Consider the following 11986-nt stretch of genomic DNA (forward strand, 5'->3'; position numbering starts at 1 on the left):
TACTCGCACAATACACATCCAGGTTGCTTCTCGGCCTGATGGCTAAGCTCAAAGTGTACTCTAATAACCCAAATCCAGTTCGCTTCTGGGCCTTATGGATAAGATCAAAGTGTACATGCATAACGCACATTCAGATCGCTTCTCGGCATTATGGGTAAGGTCAAAGTGTACTCGAATAACCCAAATCCAGGTCGCTTGTAGACCTTATGGCTAAGATCAAAGTGTCCTCGCGTAACACACATTCAGATCGCGTCTCGGCCTTACGGGTAAGATCAAAGGGAACTCGCATAACACCCATCCAGATCGCTTCTCGGCCTTATTGTTAAGATGAACATGTACTCGCGTAGCCCAAATCCTTTTCGCTTCTCGGCCGTATGGATAAGATCAAAGTGTATATAACTATTAATATTCTATCTATCTTACTCTGTTTATTTAGCTACTTATTTATTTAGTTATTAACTCATTTAATTATATTCTTTTCCTGGTTTTTATTTATCTATTTACTTAACCATTTCAAACATACTGACTAACGATATATTTATCTATTTAGTTACATATTTTTTTTCTTTTTTCTTTCATTCTACTTACATATTTATTTATTTATTTACACATTTATTTATTCACATATTTATTTATGTACATATTTATTCATCTACATATTTATTTATTTACGTATTTATTTACATATCTATTTATTTTTTCTTTCTGAACTAACTACGAGATTTGGTAACGGTTTCTTAATTAGTGATGTGACACTGGTTCTAATTATTCATCAATTTGGTACTCTTTGTTTTATTTTTCTTTAATTTTTTTATATTTCTGATTTTTTCATCCCAGTTTATTTATTTATCTATTTATGTATTTATTTATTATTTATTATTTATTATTTATTTATTTATTTACTTGATTATTTTATCTATCTGACCTATTCATTTTAATCATTCTCTACCTCAACCGCCTACTCTAATTCTATACTAACCGCTTCTCTATAACTGCACTTCCGCGCATGCGCCCTAATTGAAATGCCAAATAGCCGCTACTGAGATGCTTGTAATCGTATTTATATTTATATATCTATTTATTTTATTTTATTTTTGTGCTGTTTTCTATGGCGAAGGCCTGGGCACAGTAGAGCCCGGATTCGACTAGGAACTACATATTATGTACATATTTAACCACTGAATTGTATATATTGAAAATTACCTTTAGCTATATATCTACACTTATATTTATTTTGTCCATATTTATTTATGCTATGTATATTTGTTTATTTAATCTTCAATGTATATTCTCGCTTATTTTTGTTTGGTTATTTATTTTATCTATTTATTTATTTATTTATTTATGTATATTTATATATTTCTGTGCCTCTTCTTTTCTTGTTTATATTTATGTATGCTATGTATATTTGTTTATTTAATCTACGCTACTATTATTTATTTATTTATATAATTTATTCTAGTTTGGCTATTTATTCGATTAACTATCTACTTCCACTAATATATACATATTCAGACTCTTGCTAGATTCATATAAATGCTAAGGTGTTTATGAGATAAGAGCCACCGCAGATTGATATCTGAAAATAGCGACAGACGCTATAGAGTTATATCAACTATTTTGCCTTCGCCATAAAGGCGCTACTATGTATCCACCCTCAGCCAAACAATGTAAGGCTGGGGGAACATTCTTTGTGAATAAAGCGCTTTTTATCTGTTCTTATCAGCTTAATATCTGATACACTCCGCATCGCGGAGTCAGAAAATGAACCTGATCTTTGGAGTCAGGCGGATCGTTGGGGCTCGCTCCACTTCCGCCGTGAGTCGGTCCGGCACTGCAGTGCCGCCAGAAACGGCTCAATTAGCGCTGCTAATTAGAGCTCTTATCTTTTTTCACCTTCTGGACCGACTCGGGACTCCAAAGAGTAAGCCCCTTAATATTCTGGCTCCGCGAAGTCCCGAAATCGCGGTAAATTCACCCGCCGCGGTACTACGCAACAGTGCGGGCCGAGTTGCGATCGGGCGTGTTCGCGGCAAGGTCTGTTCACGATCAGTGCTCGAGGTGTTGTGCGGTGAAGTGTGATAAAGTGCCTTCGCCACGGGACCGGATCGAGCCTGCGCGGGAGTACACCTGCGCCGCCCACCTGCGCGGGAGGATCACCTGCGCCGCCCACCTGCGCGGGAGGATCACCTGCGCACCATCACCTGCGTCGCCCACCATCCTGCTTCCGTGGACAACCGAGGGAGAGGACGACCAGGGTCTACTGAGGGTCTAAGAGGGTCCTAGGACAACCAGCCCTCTACTTGGAGGCCAACAACCACCACAGGCCAACCCCATCAGCCCTGGTCTTCCTCTACGTGGGTCACCCAACACCCCTACGACCCACCAGGACTTGGCCATCGGCAACCCCGACGGGAAGGACGGCTCGCCTGATCCACGCCTACCACCGCTAGAACAGGAATCAGGAGCGAGGTGTTATTCCCCTCGGAGAGCGCTCCTGCATCGCTGGACTCCTGCGCCGAGTGAGTCTCTCTTCTCTTTCTATCCCCCCGGCAGTGAGGAGGGTAACGCAGCCGGTCTCCAGCCGTCTGCGGTGCTCGAATCATCGTCGGTAGTCCTCTACCTTACCCCTACGCGTCCACCCACACCTTCGATCGCTCCCATCCGTTGAGGTGTGTCAACGGACCGGGACGCGTGAGGTCCGAGTCGAGTGGCGCCTCCACTTCCTTCTTTTCCCTTCAGTCACCGCCCGCGTGGAGGCTGACTCCACTCTCCCGTTAGTGAGTGAACCTCAGGTGGGCCCGCTTGCGGTACAACCCCCGTGCAGTCCTCGGTGGAGTGGGCGATTCCGTCGCTCTTCCTCCATCGAGATCGCTGCACTCCTCCGTAACCGTCACCTGTTAGTATCCCTACCGACTGCCACGTCGGAGGATGTCATTTTTCCAGGCAGTCTTCGACACCGGACTTAGTGCCGGCGGAGTCAGTAGGGTGTTAGCGCGTGGCGGTATTCCTTCTGTCGTTTTGGACTTAGTTTTCTCTTCTCTTACTCTGTTATTCCCACTCTGTCTATCCTCCCCGTTTCGCCTCGATGTGGCACTTAGAAATATTTGCCACAGCAACTCTGTCTCTTCTTCTGTCTCACTTAGCGTAGGACTTAGTCTTAAGAGCGATGCAGGACCGCGGTGATAGTGCGTCAGACACCTCCTGCACTACCGAGGGGAGTAATAATCTCGCCCTGGTGATAGAGTTTCCCTTCCCAGCGGAGTTCCGATGCCCTGCCTGCTTCGGTGTCCCCGGGATCAGGATGAGTGGCGTGCACAAGTACCACACGGATTTGACAAAGCACGCCCGGAAACATCATCCGGGCGTTGTATTGGCGTACAAGTGTCGTGAGTGCAGCTTCACCGGCGATGGGAGGTATCCTCTCAAGGTGGAGAGGCTGCACCACGACTTTTTACACAAATCCGACCAGCAGAACAATCCGTGTGGGACTTGTACAGTTCCCGTGACAGGTTCGACCGGTTCGAGCAACACCTCTCGTCGGGGGAGTTCCGCGTTATTCGCCCCCGCAGTACCGCGCGCTGTTACGTTAGCTGCTGCCAATTTGGCGGTCCAGTCCCCGCCCCCGCAAACGATGTGCGCCGCGACGTTGCCGCCCACCCACACCCTTTCTACGACGAAGGATTCAACGGGGATGGCAATCACCACCTGCACGACGCGGCGCACAATGGCGGCAGCGGCAACAACAACGGCAACAGCTATAACATCTGCAACTACGACGGGGACAACAACGAGGACTACGAGGACGACGACGAAGACGACGACAACGAGACCGAAGGCTAGGGGGGGGCGGGCCCTGAAGCCGGTCCAGCACTCCCACGCTAACCATCAACATTGGGCCGACCACCAGCGCCCGGCCCGCGCCCCCGCCGCCCCGCAACCAATCTACCACAAACCCAAGGGGACGCTACCGGTCAATAAGAGCGGCAGCCCGCCGCGGCGAACGGGGTCGGCTGCTCCTAGGACATCGCCGCCGGCTGCAAGGGCGCCTGCTACCAGGAGGGGCTCCGGTCCCTCAGCCGCTACCACAACGAGGCCCACCCCACCGGGCAGATGAACGGCCCCCGCTACCGACTGGCACCTCTCCAGCGATGACCCCGCCCACCACCACCCAAGGGCGGGTGACACGGGGTACGAGGGGTGCCAGCGCCCCGGTGGAGGTGGGCAGAAGGACCACCACCAACACCACCCGGGGGACGGTAGCGGCTGCGACCGGAGCCAGAAGAACGCCCCCGAGATTAGGAGGGACACCCACCGCTCAAACTCCATCTCCAAGGGCGGTGGCTCAAGGGAACAGTCCATCCAGCGGCCCATCACCACCTCGGGCCGCCCAAAGGAAACCCTCGGGGGTAAGGACAGCGGCTTCGCCATCATACGCCGCCGTCACAGCGGGCGCCCTTTCCCACACGTCACCTCCCACGCCGATACACGTCGCGCCGGAAAGGGGGCTGCGTACAGCAACCCGGGCCACCCCTACACTGCCCGGGCCATCACCACGACCACCAAGACGCAGCCCCCCACCGAGGAAGCACCGGAGCCCCAGGACGCCGCCGACCATCCGCGGCGAGCAGGGGGCTCCGTTACCGGTAACGTCGGCGAGTATGGTGACGTTGTGCAGCTCCGCCGTTACCACCACCTGCAGCGGGGTGCCGATAATGACCCCCCTGCCTATTGTAGGAGGAGCGATGGTGGCCAGGCCGCTACCACCATCTCCAGCGGCCCCGCTCCTCCCACCCATCGAAGAGGTGGAGGGGCCGCAGCCGGCCGGGGCAGCCGCAACCCCGGAATCATCACCGGAGCCGTGGCGAATCACCGCTGGATCCCGCCAACGTCACCACAGCGGGATCCTGTCGTTGAGCTCGTCGTCCGAAGAGGAGGCGCAGCCGCTGCCGCCAGAGAAGAGGACGACGACGCCTCCTCTATTACCGCGAGAAAAGTCCCTCGCCCGGCCGCCTCCGGGCAGCAGCAGCAGCAGCAACAACAACAACAGCGCCGCGCACAATAAAGCGCATCGGCCTGGAGCAGGGTGCTCCGGGGCGCCCTCGGTGAGTAGCGTAACATCGTTTAGCCCTTTGCTACTACCGAGCGTCCCACGTGGGGGGCCCCCGTCTCCCTTTTTACTTTGCGGGAAGAGGTAGTATTAAATCGCGCGGGGAGGGATAATCGGAGGCCCATCACCGTTAATGTAACCGTGAGGGGTGCTCCTGCCTCCACGACGGAGGCGACCGCACCCTCGCCTGCCTCGAGACCTCGTGAGCCCAGGCGTCCTGCGGCATCCGGGCATCCCTCTCGAAGAAGGGGCGCCATCCGACCTTTGGTCGGGAAAGCGTTTCCTTCGGAGAGAGCGTTGCTGATCGGCATTGCGCAGAACGCTGGCTCCCTGGAGCAGCTGGAGGATGATATGAGGGAAATCGCAGCATACCGTCAGGGCTTCAGAGTCGGGGGACCGACCACGAGAGGGGCGGGACAGGTAGGCCCCAAAGGCGTGCGAGAGCTAGGGGCGTGTCGGGCGACCAAGCGGCTCGCGGTTCGAACGGTCACCGAGATCGTAATGTGTTGGCAGGTGGACCAACGCGGGGAGACCAGGTAAGGGAGGCTACGCGCATACAACGGCTCTTCAGGCAGAACCGCCGGCGTGCTGTTCAGGAGGTGCTCATGGGCCCGTCCTTGCACTGCACAGTGCCTAAGGACAGGGTACATGAGTACTTCCTCAACATGTACTTACCGGCGGGGAACCTGGGAGCTAGGCCTCCCCCGCCTTCCATCGAGGCTCCAGACGAGAGTTTTATATAGTTTTATATAGATTTATATGGTTTTATACAGTTTTATATTGTTTCATAAAGTTATATATAGTATTATATAGTTTCATACAGTTTTATTAGTTTTATGCAGTTTTATATAGTATTATACAGTTTTAAATAGTTTTATATAGTTTTATATAGTTTTGTATGGTTTCATTAGTTTTATATAGTTTTATATAGTTCCATATGATTTTATACACTTTTATATAGTTTTATATATTTTTATACAGTTTTATATACTTTATACAGTTTTATTAATTTTATATAGTTTGATATAGTTTTATATAGCTTTACAAATTTTTATATAGTTTTATATAGTATTATATAGTTTTATATAGTTTTATTAGTTTTATATAGTTTTATATAGTTTTATATAGTATTATATAGTTTTATACGGTTTTATTAGTTTTATATAGTTATACATAGTTTTATTAGTTTTATATAGTTTTATACAGTTTTGTATAGTTTTATATATTTTCACATAGTTTTACATAGTTTTATTTGTTTTATATAGTTTTGTACAGTTTTATATAGTTTTATACAGTTTTATATAGATTTATATAGTTTTATATAGTTTTATATTGTTATATACAGTTCTATATAGTTTTATTAGTTTTACATACTTTTATATAGTTTTTTATAGTTTTATATAGATTTATATAGTTTTATACAGTTTTACATAGTTTTATATAGCTTTATATATTTTTATATAGTTTTATACAGTTTTATATAGTTTTATATAGTTTTATACTGTTCTATACAGTTTTATATAGTTTTATATGGGTTCATACAGTTTCATATAGTTTTATTAGTTTTATTAGTTTTATACAGTTTTTTATAGTTTTATATAGTTTTATATAGTATTATATAGTTTTACACAGTTTTACTAGTTTTATATAGTTTTATATAGTATTATATAGTTTTATATAGTTTTATTAGTTTTATATAGTTTTACATAGTTTCATGTAGCTTTATTAGTTTTATATAGTTTCATATAGCTTTATATAGTTTTATATACTTTTATAGAGTTTTATACAGTTTTATATAGTTTTATATAGATTCATATAGTTTTATTATTTTTTATGGTTTTATAAATTCTTATATAGTTTTATATAACATTATATAGTTTTATATAGTTTTATTAGTTTTATTAGTTTTATTAGTTTTATATAGTTTTACATATTTTCATATAGTTTTATTAGTTTTATATAGTTCTATATAGTTTTATTAGTTTTATATAGTTTTATATAGTTTTTATAGTTTTATATAGTTTTATGTAGTTATATTAGTTTTATATAGTTCTATATAGTTTTATACAGTTTTATATAGTTTTATATAGATTCATATAGTTTTATTAGTTTTATTAGTTTTATTAGTTTTATTAGTTTTATTAGTTTTATTAGTTTTATTAGTTTTATATAGTTTCCTATAGTTTCATTAGTTTCATTAGTTTCATATAGTTTTATATAATTTTATATAATTTTATATAGTTTTACATAGTTTTACATTGTTTTATAGTTTTATATAGTTTTATATAGTTTCATACAGTTTTATATAGTTTTATATAGATTCATATAGTTTTATATAGTTTCATGTAGTCACATATACTATTATATAGTTTCATACAGTTTTATTAGTTTTATTTAATTTTATATAGTTTTAAATAGTTTTATATGGTTTTATATAGTTTCATATAGTATTATATAGTTTTATTTAGTTTTATTAGTTTTATATAGTTTTATATAGTTTTATATAGCTTTAATAATTTTATGTAGTTTTAATAATTTTATGTAGTATTACTAGTTTTATATAGTATTATATAGTTTTGTACAGTTTTATTAGTTTTATAAAGTTTTATATAATTTTACATAGTTTCATATAGTTTTATTAGTTTTATATAGTTTTATATAGTCTTATATATTTTTATATAGTTTTATACAGTTCTATATAGTTGTTATATAGTTTTATTAGTTTCATATAATTTTATATGGTTTTATATAGTTTTATATAGTCTTATTAGTTTTGTATAATTTGATATAGTTTTATACGGCTTCATATGGTTTCATATAGTGTTACATATTTTTATAAGGGTTTATATAATTTTGTATAATTTTATATAGTTTTATATAGTTTAATATAGTTTTATTAGTTTTATGTAGTTTTATTTAGTTTTATACAGTTTTATACAGTTTTATATATTTTTATATAGATTCATATAGTTTTATTAGTTTTATATGGTTTTATAAATTCTTATATAGTTTTATATAATATTATATAGTTTTATATAGTTATATTAGTTTTATTAGTTTTATATAGTTTTATACAGTTTTATATAGTTTTATATAGTTTCATATAGTTTTATATAGTTTTATATAGCTTTAATACAGTTTTAAATAGTTCAATATAATTCTATATAGTTTTATATAGTTTTATTAGTTTTATATAGTTTTATACAGTTTTATATAGTTTTACATAGTTCTTTATAATTTTGTATAGTTTTATATAGTTTTATATAGTTTTATATAGTTTTAAGTAGTTTTATATAGCTCTTTGTAATTTTGTATAGTTTTATATATTTTTATATACTTTTATTAGTTTTATATAGTTTTGTATAGTTTCATATAGTTTAATATAGTTTTATACAGTTTTATATAGTTTTATATAGTTTTATATAGCTTTAAGACAGTTTTTAATAGTTTAATATAGTTCTATATAGTTTTATATAGTTTTATTAGTTTTATATAGTTTTATATAGTTTTATATAGTTTTATATATTTTTATATAGTTTTATATAGATTTATATAGTTTTAATACAGTTTTAAATATTTTAATATAGTTCTATATAGTATTATATAGTTTTATATAGTTTTATATAGTTTTATTAGTATTATATAGTTTTATATAGTTTTATATAGTTTTAAACAGTATTATATAGTTTTATATAGTTTTATATGGTTTTTTTAGTTTTATATGGTTTTATATAGTTTTATATAGTTTCATATAGTTTTATATAGTTTTATATAGTTTTAATACAGTTTTAAATAGTTTAATATAGTTCTATATAGTTTTATATAGTTTTATTAGTTTTATTAGTTTTATATAGTTTTATACAGTCTTATATAGTTTTATATAGTTTTATTAGTTTTATATAGTTTCATATTGGTTTATATAGTATTATATAGTTTTATATAGTTTTATATAGTTTTATATAGTATTGTATAGTATTATATAGTATTATATAGTATTATATAGTTTTATATAGCTTTATATAGTTTTATTAGTTTTATATAGTTTTATATAGTTTTGTATAGTTTTATATAGTTTTATATAGTTTTATATAGTTTTATATTGTATTATATAGTTTTATATAGTTTTATATAGTTTTATTAGTTTTATATAGTTTTATATAGTTTCATATAGTTTTATATAGTTTTATATAGTTTTCTTGGTTTTATATAGTTTTATATAGTTTTATATAGTTTTATATAGTTTCATATAGTTTTATATAGTATTATATAGCTTTAATACAGTTTTAAATAGTTCAATATAGTTCTATATAGTTTTATATAGTTTTATTAGTTTTATATAGTTTTATACAGTTTTATATAGTTTTATATAGTTCTTTATAATTTTGTATAGTTTTATATAGTTTCATATAGTTTAATATAGCTTTATATAGTTTTATATAGTTTTATATAGTTTTATATAGTTTTATATAGTATTATACAGTTTTATATAGTTTTATATAGTTTTATATAGCTTTAAGACAGTTTTTAATAGTTTAATATAGTTCTATATAGTTTTATATAGTTTTATTAGTTTTATATAGTTTTATATAGTTTTAATACAGTTTTAAATATTTTAATATAGTTCTATATAGTATTATATAGTTTTATATAGTTTTATATAGTTTTATTAGTATTATATAGTTTTATATAGTTTTATATAGTTTTATATAGTTTTATATTGTATTATATAGTTTTATATAGTTTTATATAGTTTTTTTAGGTTTATATGGTTTTATATAGATTTATATAGTTTCATATAGTTTTCTATAGTTTTATATAGTTTTAATACAGTTTTAAATAGTTTAATATAGTTCTATATAGTTTTATATAGTTTTATTAGTTTTATATAGTTTTATACAGTCTTATATAGTTTTATATAGTTTTATTAGTTTTATATAGTTTCATATTGGTTTATATAGTATTATATAGTCTTATATAGTTTTATATAGTTTTATTAGTTTTATATAGTTTCATATTGGTTTATATACTATTATATAGTTTTATATAGTTTTATATAGTATTATATAGTATTATATAGTATTATATAGTATTATATAGTTTTATATAGCTTTATATAGTTTTATTAGTTTTATATAGTTTTATATAGTTTTATATAGTTTTGTATAGTTTTATATAGTTTTATATAGTTTTATATAGTTTTATATAGAATTATTTAGTTTTATATAGCTTTATATAGATTTATTAGTTTTATATAGTTTTATATAGTTTTATATAGTTTTATTAGTTTTATATAGTTTTATATAGTTTTATTAGTTTTATATAGTTTTATAGAGTTTTATATAGTTTAATATAGTTTTATATAGTATTATATAGTTTTATATAGTTTTATATAGTTTTATATAGTATTATATAGTTTTATATAGTTTTATATAGTTTTATATAGTTTTATATAGTATTATATAGTTTCATATAGTTTTATATAGTTTTATTAGTTTTATAGAGTTTTATATAGTTTTATACAGTTTTATATAGTTTTATATAGTTTCATATAGTTTTATATAGTGTTATATAGCTTTAATACAGTTTTAAATAGTTTAATACAGTTCTATATAGTTTTATATAGTTTTATTAGTTTTATATAGTTTTATATAGTTTTATATAGTTTTATTAGTAGTATATAGTTTTATATAGTTTAATATAGTTTTATATAGTTGTATATAGTTTTATATAGTTTCATATAGTTTTATATAGAATTATATAGTTTCATTTAGTTTTATATAGTTTTATATAGTTTTATTAGTTTTATATAGTTTCATATAGTTTTATTAGTTTTATATAGTTTTATATAGTTTCATATAGTTTAATATAGTTTAATATAGTTTTATATAGTTTTATATAGTATTATATAGTATTATATAGTTTTATATAGTTTAATATAGTTTTATATAGTTTCATATAGTTTCATATAGTTTTATATAGTTTTATTAGTTTTATATAGTTTCATATAGTTTTATATAGTTTTATATAGTTTTATTAGTTTTATATAGTTTTATATAGTTTTATATAGCTTTATTAGTTTTATATAGTTTTATTAGTTTTATATAGTTTTATATAGTTTTATATAGTTTTATATAGTTTTATATAGTATTATATAGTTTTATATAGTTTTATATAGTTTTATTAGTTTTATAGAGTTTTATATAGTTTTATATAGTTTTATACAGTTTTATATAGTTTTATACAGTTATATATAGTTTTATATAGTTTCATATAGTTTTATATTGTGTTATATGGCATTAATACAGTTTTAAATAGTTTAATATAGTTCTATATAGTTTTATATAGTTTTATTAGTTTTATATAGTTTTATATAGTTTTATATAGTTTTATTAGTTGTAGATAGTTTTATATAGTTTAATATAGTTTTATATAGTTGTATATAGTTTTATATAGTTTCATATAGTTTTATATAGTATTATATAGTTTCATTTAGTTTTATATAGTTTTATATAGTTTTATTAGTTTTATATAGTTTCATATAGTTTTATTAGTTTTATATAGTTTTATATAGTTTCATATAGTTTCATATAGTTTTATAGAGTTTTATATAGTTTTATATAATTTTATATAGTTTAATATAGTTTCATATAGTTTTATATAGTTTTATATAGCTTTAACACAGTTTTAAATAGTTTAATATATTTCTATATAGTTTTATATAGTTTTATTAGTTTTATATATTTTTATACAGTTTTATATAGTTTTATATAGTTCTTTATAATTTTGTATAGTTTTATATAGTTTTATATAATTTTATAGAGTTTTATATAGTTTTATACAGTTTTATATAGTTTTATATTGTTTCATATAGTTTTA

At 32.7% G+C, this 11986-nt stretch overlaps 1 pseudogene; it reads left to right on the forward strand.

Moving 5' to 3' along the window:
* Positions 1-1684: 1684 nt before the first annotated feature.
* On the forward strand, positions 1685-1865 carry LOC143175695 (U2 spliceosomal RNA; annotated as a pseudogene).
* Positions 1866-11986: the final 10121 nt, after the last annotated feature.

The sequence above is a fragment of the Nomia melanderi genome, unplaced genomic scaffold (assembly GCF_051020985.1).
Source record: "Nomia melanderi isolate GNS246 unplaced genomic scaffold, iyNomMela1 scaffold0164, whole genome shotgun sequence".
NCBI classification, from domain to species: Eukaryota; Metazoa; Arthropoda; class Insecta; order Hymenoptera; family Halictidae; genus Nomia; species Nomia melanderi.